General features: G+C 43.5%; 1 long non-coding RNA gene across 2 annotated transcripts; it reads left to right on the forward strand.

The window, feature by feature from the left end:
- On the forward strand, positions 1-4,991 carry LOC123068368 (uncharacterized). Of its 2 annotated transcripts, XR_006431701.1 has the most exons (4): positions 1-710; positions 824-1,652; positions 1,749-1,834; positions 3,968-4,991. It is a non-coding gene; the product is annotated as an uncharacterized lncRNA (long non-coding RNA). The 2 variants fall into 2 exon arrangements; XR_006431700.1 differs by having other exon boundaries at positions 1,749-4,991.
- Positions 4,992-10,165: the final 5,174 nt, after the last annotated feature.

The following is a 10,165-nucleotide window of genomic DNA, read 5'->3' on the forward strand; positions in this document are numbered from 1 at the left end:
CCTCAGCCCCTCTCTCTCCCTCGTCTCTTCTCATCCCCTCCTCCCCCCGTGCCGCCGCCTCCGATTCCCGCCTCCCTCTCGGCCGCGAGCGCTGGCGCCGGCGTGGGATGGAAGCGGCCGCCACCTCTTCTCACTCCACGTTCCCGATCTGGAGAGGGAGGGACATACACGGCCACATGTGCCCGCGCCGTCGGGATGCTTCTTGAGGGTTGCAGCAGGCCTTGGTGCCGATGAAGGGATGGTACATGGCATCGTCGTCGTCGACCTAGGTGGCTAGGTAGAAGGGCAAGCCAAGATGAACCTCTCGCATTATCTATGAAGTTCGTCATGGAAGACGCGGAAGAAAAGTCCATTTAAGCTCCTCTGATTTTCTTCCATAATTTTTCTCCTCTGGGTGTAGATAGATACTGCACAACAGTTAGTTTCTTTCCCTTCTGGATCACGTCTAATTTTGGGGAAAAGATGCAGGAATTTTGATAGAGATGGAGAACTGGATGAGCTTTGTTTCCTTGCCTTCTCGACCGCATTTAATTTTGGGGAAAAGAGTGGAATTTGAGAGAGGGGGACAACCTGAAGATCTTTGAACATTCGGGAGCAGCCATATCCTCAGTGCTATGCCAGCCTCCTCGCCACTGCTGTCGTGTGGCTGTGACTACTTTTGGCTGCTGGCGAGATGGGCACAATTTCCTCCGGGTTCATGCATCGTGATGGTATTTGAACAACACCTTAACTGGCCCAAGAAAATTTAGTAGCATTGTCGGATGATAAACCAACATTTTTCTCATGTACTATGTCTCACGTTCTAATTTTGGTATTCTGGTAGGAAGGGATCAGTTTTGGCCGTGTTCGGTGCTGGCATGTCATGTGATTAGAGAATAGGAAGCTGACATGATGTTTGAAACTCGGTGGTCATGCTCATTGACTAGATGCTGCGCCTCATGTCACCCCGGGCGTCGAAGGGCTTGCTAGCAGTGCCCATGGAGTAAGAATATGTCTGCAAGTGCTTGTTTGCCATATGCCTACCCACTCCTCCGTCTCATGAAGCTTTCTTTTATTTCTCTAAATTTGCGGTGTGCATGTCTGAAAAAATAACATGAATAGGCTATGGTAAGGCTTTGGCAAAGAACATTCTTTCCCTTGCTTGTGGAAATTTTGGTCCTCTAATGTCGATTCCATGATTTTTGATTAATAAATGTTGTTGGTATTTGATCTTTTTGTTGCTCATGTCCTACTTGATTTTGCATGGGTACAGGCAAAATACTATTGGAGTGACATATAGTGCATCGTTACTGGCTACATTGAATTCAATTTTGTTTCACTTCGATTTTGTTTTTCTGCAAATTGTTTCTAGGTGGCTGTTGATGAATCATGTGAGGATGGCGTAGAACCCACCGGTGGGAAAATAACGAACTGTGGTAACCAAATTAAACAGCTGAGATGGTAAAATTAGGGAAGGATTAGCGGTCCAGTGTTTCGGTAATTTTTTCCAGAGTGGTTGAATTGGTCGAACAAACTTCATATCAAACTACCTCAGCTAATCGCCCCATGTATTCTGATGTACATGCATGTTTAAGGCGAACAATTTATCAGGTGTGGTGTTATGATGGTTCTGGTGGGTGGTTGCAGCTATGAGGCCGAGCTAATCGAGTTGTGTGAGACCCCTCCTGCGTCCCCAAGATCGTGGTTCATACTTTTTTTTTTGGATGTGTTAAATGGCCGCTGACAAGCAGAATTCTTTGTTTTTGCAGCTATGCACGACAAGATTTTTCGCGTCATAAGTCCTCGTGATGAGGGTCTGTAGTACATAGGTTGGGCAGGTTGATGGATTGAAAAGGTAAATAGATCTCTTCTTGTGATTGATTTCTTTATGCTTTTGTTTGGAGGGTTTAAGAGGTGAGCGAGGTTTGTGATTTTTTTTCCAGTGTGCTCGATCTTGATTTCGGACACGATCATGCCTTTATAAGCCTTGTGTTGTGTGTTCATGCAACTAATTATATGCTTATATTCGTTAGCTATGGAACTCTTCGTACTCATTGGCAGTTTCGTTAGTTCTGAAGTTTGATAGAAAATTGATTGCAACTGCAGTGGTTAGCGAATGAATTTTTTGGTACTTGTTGACCATTTAGTTAGAGATGATTCAACAATATATGATGTTCAGAAATTACACAGATCACTAGAACCTGTAGTTTTCGGCTAAAAAGAGCTCGGGCTTGATGTTTGATTTGATATAACTTTTTTGTTGCTTTGCAGCCCAGTACATTTTTGAATTCTGTACACGTGGATTATCCATTTTTGCTTATTATTTTTATACATTGTCATCTTATCGAAACTTTATTTTATTATCTTCCATCATACTAACTCCATTCATAGTATTTATTTCCATCAGAAAATAACTTCATTATGTGTTTGCTCAAAATTTATAAAGAAAAAAAGCATATGATACGCTGGCCTTGCGGAACATTCATGTATTAGGCTTGTCTTAATAATACCGCCTGCTCATTGTTAATGTATATGTGCCACCCAATGGTTGCTCCTGCCTAATTATATGGATGATGGCAGTAGACATGCTTGTTCTATGGGTTACGTGCTTGTTATTTTTATGCATCTTCTCATCGTTCATTTTTCTTCGTTGTAGCCCACTGATTTCGTCTATAACACGCTGGTAGGTGTTTCGCTCAACTGGATTGTAGGTCGCTTTCCGTGCTCTCGTCGCCTTGTCTGCTGAGTACTTTTTGACTATCCGTACTTACCAGGGTTTTTGCTTGCTCACTTGAACCCCCTATTACTCCCAATCTTTCTGTTTCAGTTTTGCTTCTTGATTTATTTCCCTGCTTGCATATATATCATCTATCTCACTTCACACTACTCACTCTTTGTTGGGCCTACTTCAGTTTTGCATGTTTGAATATTTGTAGTTTGGTCATGTGTATCACATATCTTTCAGCATTTGAGTTTCACAGTTTTCAAAATTTTGCTGGCCACGTGTATCACTGATGACACTTATACAAGTGCTTATTTTGATTTTATTTGTTTGGTATGTTTTACTGGTGACATATATTTCACATATCTCACTCAGTTTAGTGCCTGCCACATAATTACTATTTGTGATTTTGGATTGTACTAGCTTTGATTTGGCTGATTTCAAGTGAGGAACATGAGTGGGCTGATGTATTAGGCATGACCATGGGAAGGCGGTGTTTTCTATGGTAGAATTAGTATGGTGGTATAATTCACTGCATGGTTGGTAGGTTCACTGATGCATTTTGTTTATAGATGCCTTGACTTCTTGGCCGTCGTGCGTAGCTGCGCGTCGCCGCGGGCGAGTCTCGGCTCGCCTTGCTCTGTTCCACTGTGGCAATATTTCCAACTTATTACATGAATGGCTCTAAAATAACAAGCTTTCGACATCCTATGCTTTTTCTAGAAGCTGTTGGTTCTTACTCAAACATAAATGCTTCCACGATAGTGTGGCATATTCTCTGACTTCATTCCTGTGTGTTCTGGAAGAGGAAAAACAATTCTGTTTGTATCCCGCCGTGTTCTGGAAGAGGAATAAGAATTCCAACACTGGTAGCTATGTTAGTGTGATATGGAGATGGTTTATTCCATGGAAGAGTAGTCACAACTTTTTGTGAAGATAATTCCTGAGACTCAAGACATTGGTCATGTTTAAGCTTTAGGTGCTTGGAGATTATTTGCTGACATATCTACTATTGTTTCCTTCTAACTATCTGCTGCTATTTCTCAATCTATCGTTCTAATATATCTACCAAAAAGGATTTGAGAACGCTTGCTTATTTAGTAAGAATATCCTCTTTCTTTGACTGGAGCTTTTTTAGTTCATGGTTGATGTCATTTCATATTATTAGGTGGTTGTCGATAGTGTCTGTTAAGATGGAAACATTTTGCCACCAGGTAGCGTGGTGGTGTAGTCAATTTTGTATCTGATTATGATCTTATTTTTCAGGGTTATAGTGCAAGGAAACCACACAACCAAATGATTGTTCCAAAAAATTCAAATTTCCCTTCGCACATGTACAAGAGCATCATAGGTTGTTTAGTCTTGGAGTTCCAAAAAACTGGTTGACTTGTGTACTACAGAGGTAATGGAACACCTACTTTCACCTATGTGGGTTTAATGATAGATAACTGTTGCAATAGATGGAGCACCTACTTTCACCTATATGGGTTTAATTATAGATAATTGCTACAGTAGTTTGCCATGTTTGACATTGCATAAATATGCTTGGAATATCATATATCAGGTAAACCTTGAAAACAAGAGAAATGGTGGTATTCTCTACACTAGGTTTCAGTTTACTGAAAATCCACTCTTCATTTACTGAGTTTTATGTTTGTTCTTGCTATCTGCCAGCTCCATGATACAATGGTTTGGAAAATTTGTATCGAATGATGATGATCCATAAAGCCCTAGGCTGTTCTTTTGCTCACGAGTGAGTTTACTACTTTCTGGTTGCATGCGCCAAGTCGCCGAGCAGACACTTTTTTTGCAAACTGATGTAGGATTAGTTGTTGCATTGCTTAGTTGGGCTCTGGAGCAGCGAGTACCTTAGTTGATGCAATAATAGCTTCTTGATGCATATAACATTCTTGCTATAATCTGGCCTGAGTTCAATGTTTTGCAAAATTCTATGTAAATGCGACAAAAGATCTAGCTTTCTTATATTTGGTACTATGCTTTAGTTACAATAATGCACAAATGGATTTATGGATTAAATGGAAACATTGGAAGGAAGACATCATTAAATGTACAGGCACTCTCTGTTCTTACAAATCTAGCCTAGGTTTGATACTGATCTTTCATCGCTTCATGCTAATCTTTTCGGTATAACAATACATATATACCTATTCAGTGATTTGGTTCCTCTTTGCTGAACTTTTATTCTTTCCTGCTCATCTATATAGGTTATGACACTAGTGCAGAACCAGGCTTTAGTGCCGGTTTGTGACGGCCTTTAGTGCCGGTTGGCGAACCGGCACTAAAGAGTGGGGACTAAAGGTCCCCCCCTTTAGTACCAGTTCGTCACGAACCGGCGATAAAGTGCAAACACGTGGCAAGAGCCAGGCCCGGGTGCGTGTTGGACATTAGTACCGGTTGGTAACACCAACCGGTACTAAATGTTTGGGTGTTTTTTTTATTTTTGCTTTAATTTTGTGTTTTCGATTTGGATTTATTTTCCATTTAATTCTTTTTTGTTTGCTGGTATTTCACGATACTACAAATTGTACACGTGATGCATATATATAAATATATAGATTTTCTCGTACGTAGAACCGCATATATATATATATATATATATATATATATATATATATATATATATATATATATATATATATATAATATCATCGAATGTCTCACAGCCAACACCATTAACTATTCACACATACACATGTATATACATATACAATTTCTCCTATATGTTGCCTTGGTGCCTTCGGAGCACGATGACAAGTGGTTCATGGGGGCGGTAGCGGGTAATAGTATTCTCCTTTGGGATCTATGACCTGGTCGAGCAAAAATCTAGCTATTTCCTCTTGAAGTGCTTGTATGCGGTCCGATGCTAGGAGCTTATCCCGCACCTCTCTGAACTGTTAAGAAGGAGATCAATATGTATGTGTGTTAGTTGTGTGACTAGATATCGATAATGGTGTGAATAGTGTTCTGACAAAAACGTACCCACTCCTGTCTATCAGATCTGCTCCTTTCGCACGTCATCATGCGAATGTTCTTGCAAACGTAGAATGCACACAGATTATTCCCCGACGCCTGCCTCAGGGCCTTTACGAGAATGGAATTGAATCAGATAATGATTACTCAAGCATGATAATTAATTAATGATATTGAAACAAGAATTAAAGAGATGGTAGCTAGCTAGTACTACTTAATTACTTACCTTGGGTCGATGCCAAAATAATTTTTTTGGCCACGTGCCTGCCTGGAGTCACCTTGATGAACTTTGCCCATGCCCTGCCCGCCGGCAAAGAAAATTAATGAAGGAGTTATTAAGTAGTTCATATCAGGAACTAATAGTTAATAATGATTGAAATTATCTGTTGACTATCCCCTTAATGATGGTGTAGTCTTTATCTTCTTTAGTTAGTGAGTCCAGTAATTCAATTTTCCTTCCTCAACTTTAATGTCTAACAAGACCCAGTGCCAACTACATACGCACACGTTTGCATGTCTTAATTAAGCGGGCATGTGCATAAAATTAATCAACTACCGTAAACCGTATACACTTAATTATTAACATCTAGCTAGCTAGTAAGCAAAAACAGAATTTGTAGTACAAGACAGTGTGACTCACGAGAAGTTGTAAGGAAGTAGTATATCTTCATTGCTATTGAGGCGCTTCAAGAACTCTAGCATGCTTTCCTCTACAGCAGCTCGACAATGTTCAATCTCCCATATATCCTGATTAATGGTATTTGGGTCATGAACCCAACGCCTAGACATGTAATGGGGGAGTGTCCAGCTTTTTTCATTTCATACATCTTCATCCTGCATATAATACCACAGAAAAAGAATATAGTGAGGATAATTACATGTAATGATTGATCAAAATTATCACTACATAACTAGCTTGAGACTTAAATTACAGAAAGAAATCACTTACAGACAATAGCAACTGACGATAGACTTATCGAGTGCGTCTTGATTAAATAACTGAAATAGTTCTGGATACTCAATGGACAAGGCTTTCTCATGGTAATAATGCTCATGCTTGACATTCACCATGAGGGACTCTCGATTGAAAATCTTGGTAATGTTCATGTACCATTGATGCAATTGATACATTCTTGTTGGGAGGTCCTTGACTTTGTCTGGATGGACCAAAGGTTTGCCCCGGCAATATTGCCATGCTATTTCTGATTCTTTAAGCGTAGGCATGGGCTCGATTTTGAGGAGTTGTCCAACAGAGATATTGAGCATTTGAGCCTGCATTATATGATCCTCTATTATTACCACATCGCTATGCTGGGGAACGCTAACGGTTTGCCCACAATAATATTTGGCGTGCGTACTACTCCTCTCATGTGTTGTTGGCACAACAAGCGGGGGGATCGCTTGCGCCGCATGTTCTCCCAACTGGGGAACGGTTTTCCCGCATTTTTTGCCAGCTGCTTGTTGGCTCGAGCTTGAGCTCGCTTCCTTCTGTAGTCGTGCTCGATGTGCCTTCCTGATTTGGCGCTCATAGTCCGAGTCAACAGGCTTGGGAGCTGGTTCTCTAGCCATACGAATGAAGTGGTCAAGTACTTTCTCAGGCACTTTCTCCTTTGGCGGCGGTGCCGGTTTTGGTCCAAAATGGACGTCCACTTGGGCTTGCACTATGGCTGTGTTTTGCTCCTCAGTCATGTCGTACGGCCTCTGAGGAAGAGGAGTGAGGCTTGGACCATACTTATATCGCTTGCCTTCGCCTGTACTTCCTGAACTACCTCGACTCGTATCGCTACGCACCAAAGCTGCGGGATGTCTCTTCTGCGATTGCTGAGCCGGCGGAGACGGCTGACGTGGAGTTGGACCATGAGAAGTGGCCTGACGATGTGCCGGACTTGAAGCAGGAGGTGTGGCCTGACACGGTGCCGGACTTGAAACTGGAGAAGTGGCATGACGCTGTGCCGGGCTTGAAACCGGAGGAGTCAGCTCACGCGTTCGAGGACTTGGAGGAGGTGGCGGACTTCGAGGAGGAGTCGTCTCACGCGTTCATGGACTTGGAGGTGCGGGAGTCTGCTGACTCGGTGGCGGACTTCGAGGAGGAGTCGGCAGACCACGCGGTGTCGGTGGACTTCGAAAGATGATGCAATCCTTTCTCCATAGGATGATACGATGTATGGCCTCTCCCAGTGTGCGCTCGTCTTCACCTCCAATAATGTCAAGCGTTAGCCCCGAATATGGGTCCACCACTTCAGCAACCATGACACGAGCATAGCCCTCTGGAATCGGGATGCAATGGTAGGTTGCTTTGGGGGTAACTGGAAAAGCAACGCCGTCCGCCACCTTCATGGATATGTTCTTCATTTTGGAGTGTAGCTCGCAGTTAGTGTTCTCTATGATCTCATCCACATGGTATGTATCCAGCAGTGTGTCGCCCGGGGCAGAACCAACACTGCTTCTCAGCATGGATGGGATGGTGCTATCCAATGCTGGACGATCATCCGCTTGCTGGTGCCGCTGCTGAGACCCCCTTTCCTGGCTAAGTGAGTCGATTTGCTGTTGCTGCTGCTGGAATTTGAGTGCCAGGTCCGCGTGCCTTGCTTCTAGGCCTTGAAGGCGTTCTGCGTCCTGCTTCCTCTGCTCCTCCTCCAGCTTCCTTTTCTTCTCCTCCTCCATCTTCCTTCTTGCACGGCTCCTATAGTCCTCGTTCCATTCTGAAAAGCCCTCATACCAGGGAATAACGCCCATGCCTTGTGTTCTTCCCGGGTGTTCAGGAATTCCCAGGGCGCGCGTAAGCTCGTCGTTCTCTCTGTTGGGCGTGAACACCCCCCTTCGAGCTTCATCTATTGCGTCAATTATCTTTTGTTCGGCTCCTTTTAGACTTCCCTTCCGCGAAACTTCGCCTGTCTTCGGGTCCAACGCTCCCCCATGCGCATAGAACCAAGTTCTGCACCTGGGGGGCCAGTGCCGGGTAACCGGAGTGACCCCTGCATCCAACATCTCTTGCTCAGACTTATCCCACTTAGGCAATCCCACCGCGTAGCCACCTGGACCCAGCCTATGGAACTGCGTCTTTTTTGCGGCATTTGCCTTGTTTTTTATCGACCGTTCCTTAGCTAATTCTGAATCCTTGAAGGTCACGAAATCGTCCCAGTGCTCTCTTTGCTTCTCCAGTGTTCCCGTGAAATCTGGAGTCTTCCTTTCATTAGCGAGGTAGTTGGCCCATACAGTTTTCTTGTGGGTGTTGAATGCAATTGCCATCTTCTTAAGAGAAGCGGCCTTGACTTTCTCCACATCTGCTTCAGTGAAATGATCTGGTAGGGTGAAATGTTCCATCAGAGATTTCACAAGGTATTTTTTGGCTCTGTCGTTGACCCAAGTAACACCTGGACGTTTAGTCTTTGGCTCTTTCCATTCTTGAATGGAGATCGGGAGTTTGTCCTTCACAAGAACTTCGCACTGACGAGTCCACTTGTTCGCAATGTTCTTAGGCGTGAGGGGTTCGCCACTAGGTTTGATGGATTCGATGTTGTACTTTACACCTTCCTTCAACAATCTGCCTGGGCCTCGCTTTGTCCTGCTGTCTGTAGAAGCAGATTTGCTCGATCCAGAGGGCTGAAAGAAGAATGATCGATTCGTTAATATATCTTCAATAAAACAACATGTGATGATCACCATGATGCCTGCTTATATAAATATACCTCGCCGGTAGTGTTTGTTATTTGAAGATCAGCATTGTCTGTGTCATAATCATAATCATAGTTCATGACTTCATCAGCCCGGTCATCGAGATCGAATATCTTTTCATCACCCTCTCCGGTATTGTTCAGATATTGGGAGCCGTCATCTGCTTCATTCAGATCATCTAGCCTGTGAGGGCTGCGTATGATGTCAAACAATTCCTCTTCTCTCTCTCTCTGCCGGTATTGTCCGCCATAGCTTTTACTTTACTAATACAGAAGAAATATAAAACAATTTAGTATTCAAAAATTACAATGCATGGATGCAATTAATCAATAAGGAAAAACTGAATCTCGAATACATCGTCTCGAATATATAATCTCGAATACATCATCGATCGTCTTAATATATATAATCTCGAATACATTGTCTCGAATATTATATCGAATACATCACTGGCTAGGTACCTACAGAAGAATCTAGGGCGCCACTCGCGGTTCCTGGGGCGCGGGCGGTGCACACCCAAAGATAAGGAACCATCACAAGATCATATCTCCGGCCGTCTGCCTAAAGAACCCGCCAAGTAGTGGAGAACCTGACGTCGTCCATAGCAGCCATGTAGCGATGGACGTGCTCATCTTCCTCCCTGATACGGCGACGCACCACCTCCGGCGGGGCCGGCTGCCTCTGCACCGAATGTGGCCCACGCGAACGCCACCAAAGAAGATAAGGGTCGACGACGGGACCCGAGGTCGGGTTCCTCACCAAGCGGCGCGCCCCTCCAGGTAGCACCTCCCAGTGCCA

This window comes from Triticum aestivum, chromosome 3B (genome assembly GCF_018294505.1).
Source record: "Triticum aestivum cultivar Chinese Spring chromosome 3B, IWGSC CS RefSeq v2.1, whole genome shotgun sequence".
NCBI classification, from domain to species: domain Eukaryota; kingdom Viridiplantae; phylum Streptophyta; class Magnoliopsida; order Poales; family Poaceae; genus Triticum; species Triticum aestivum.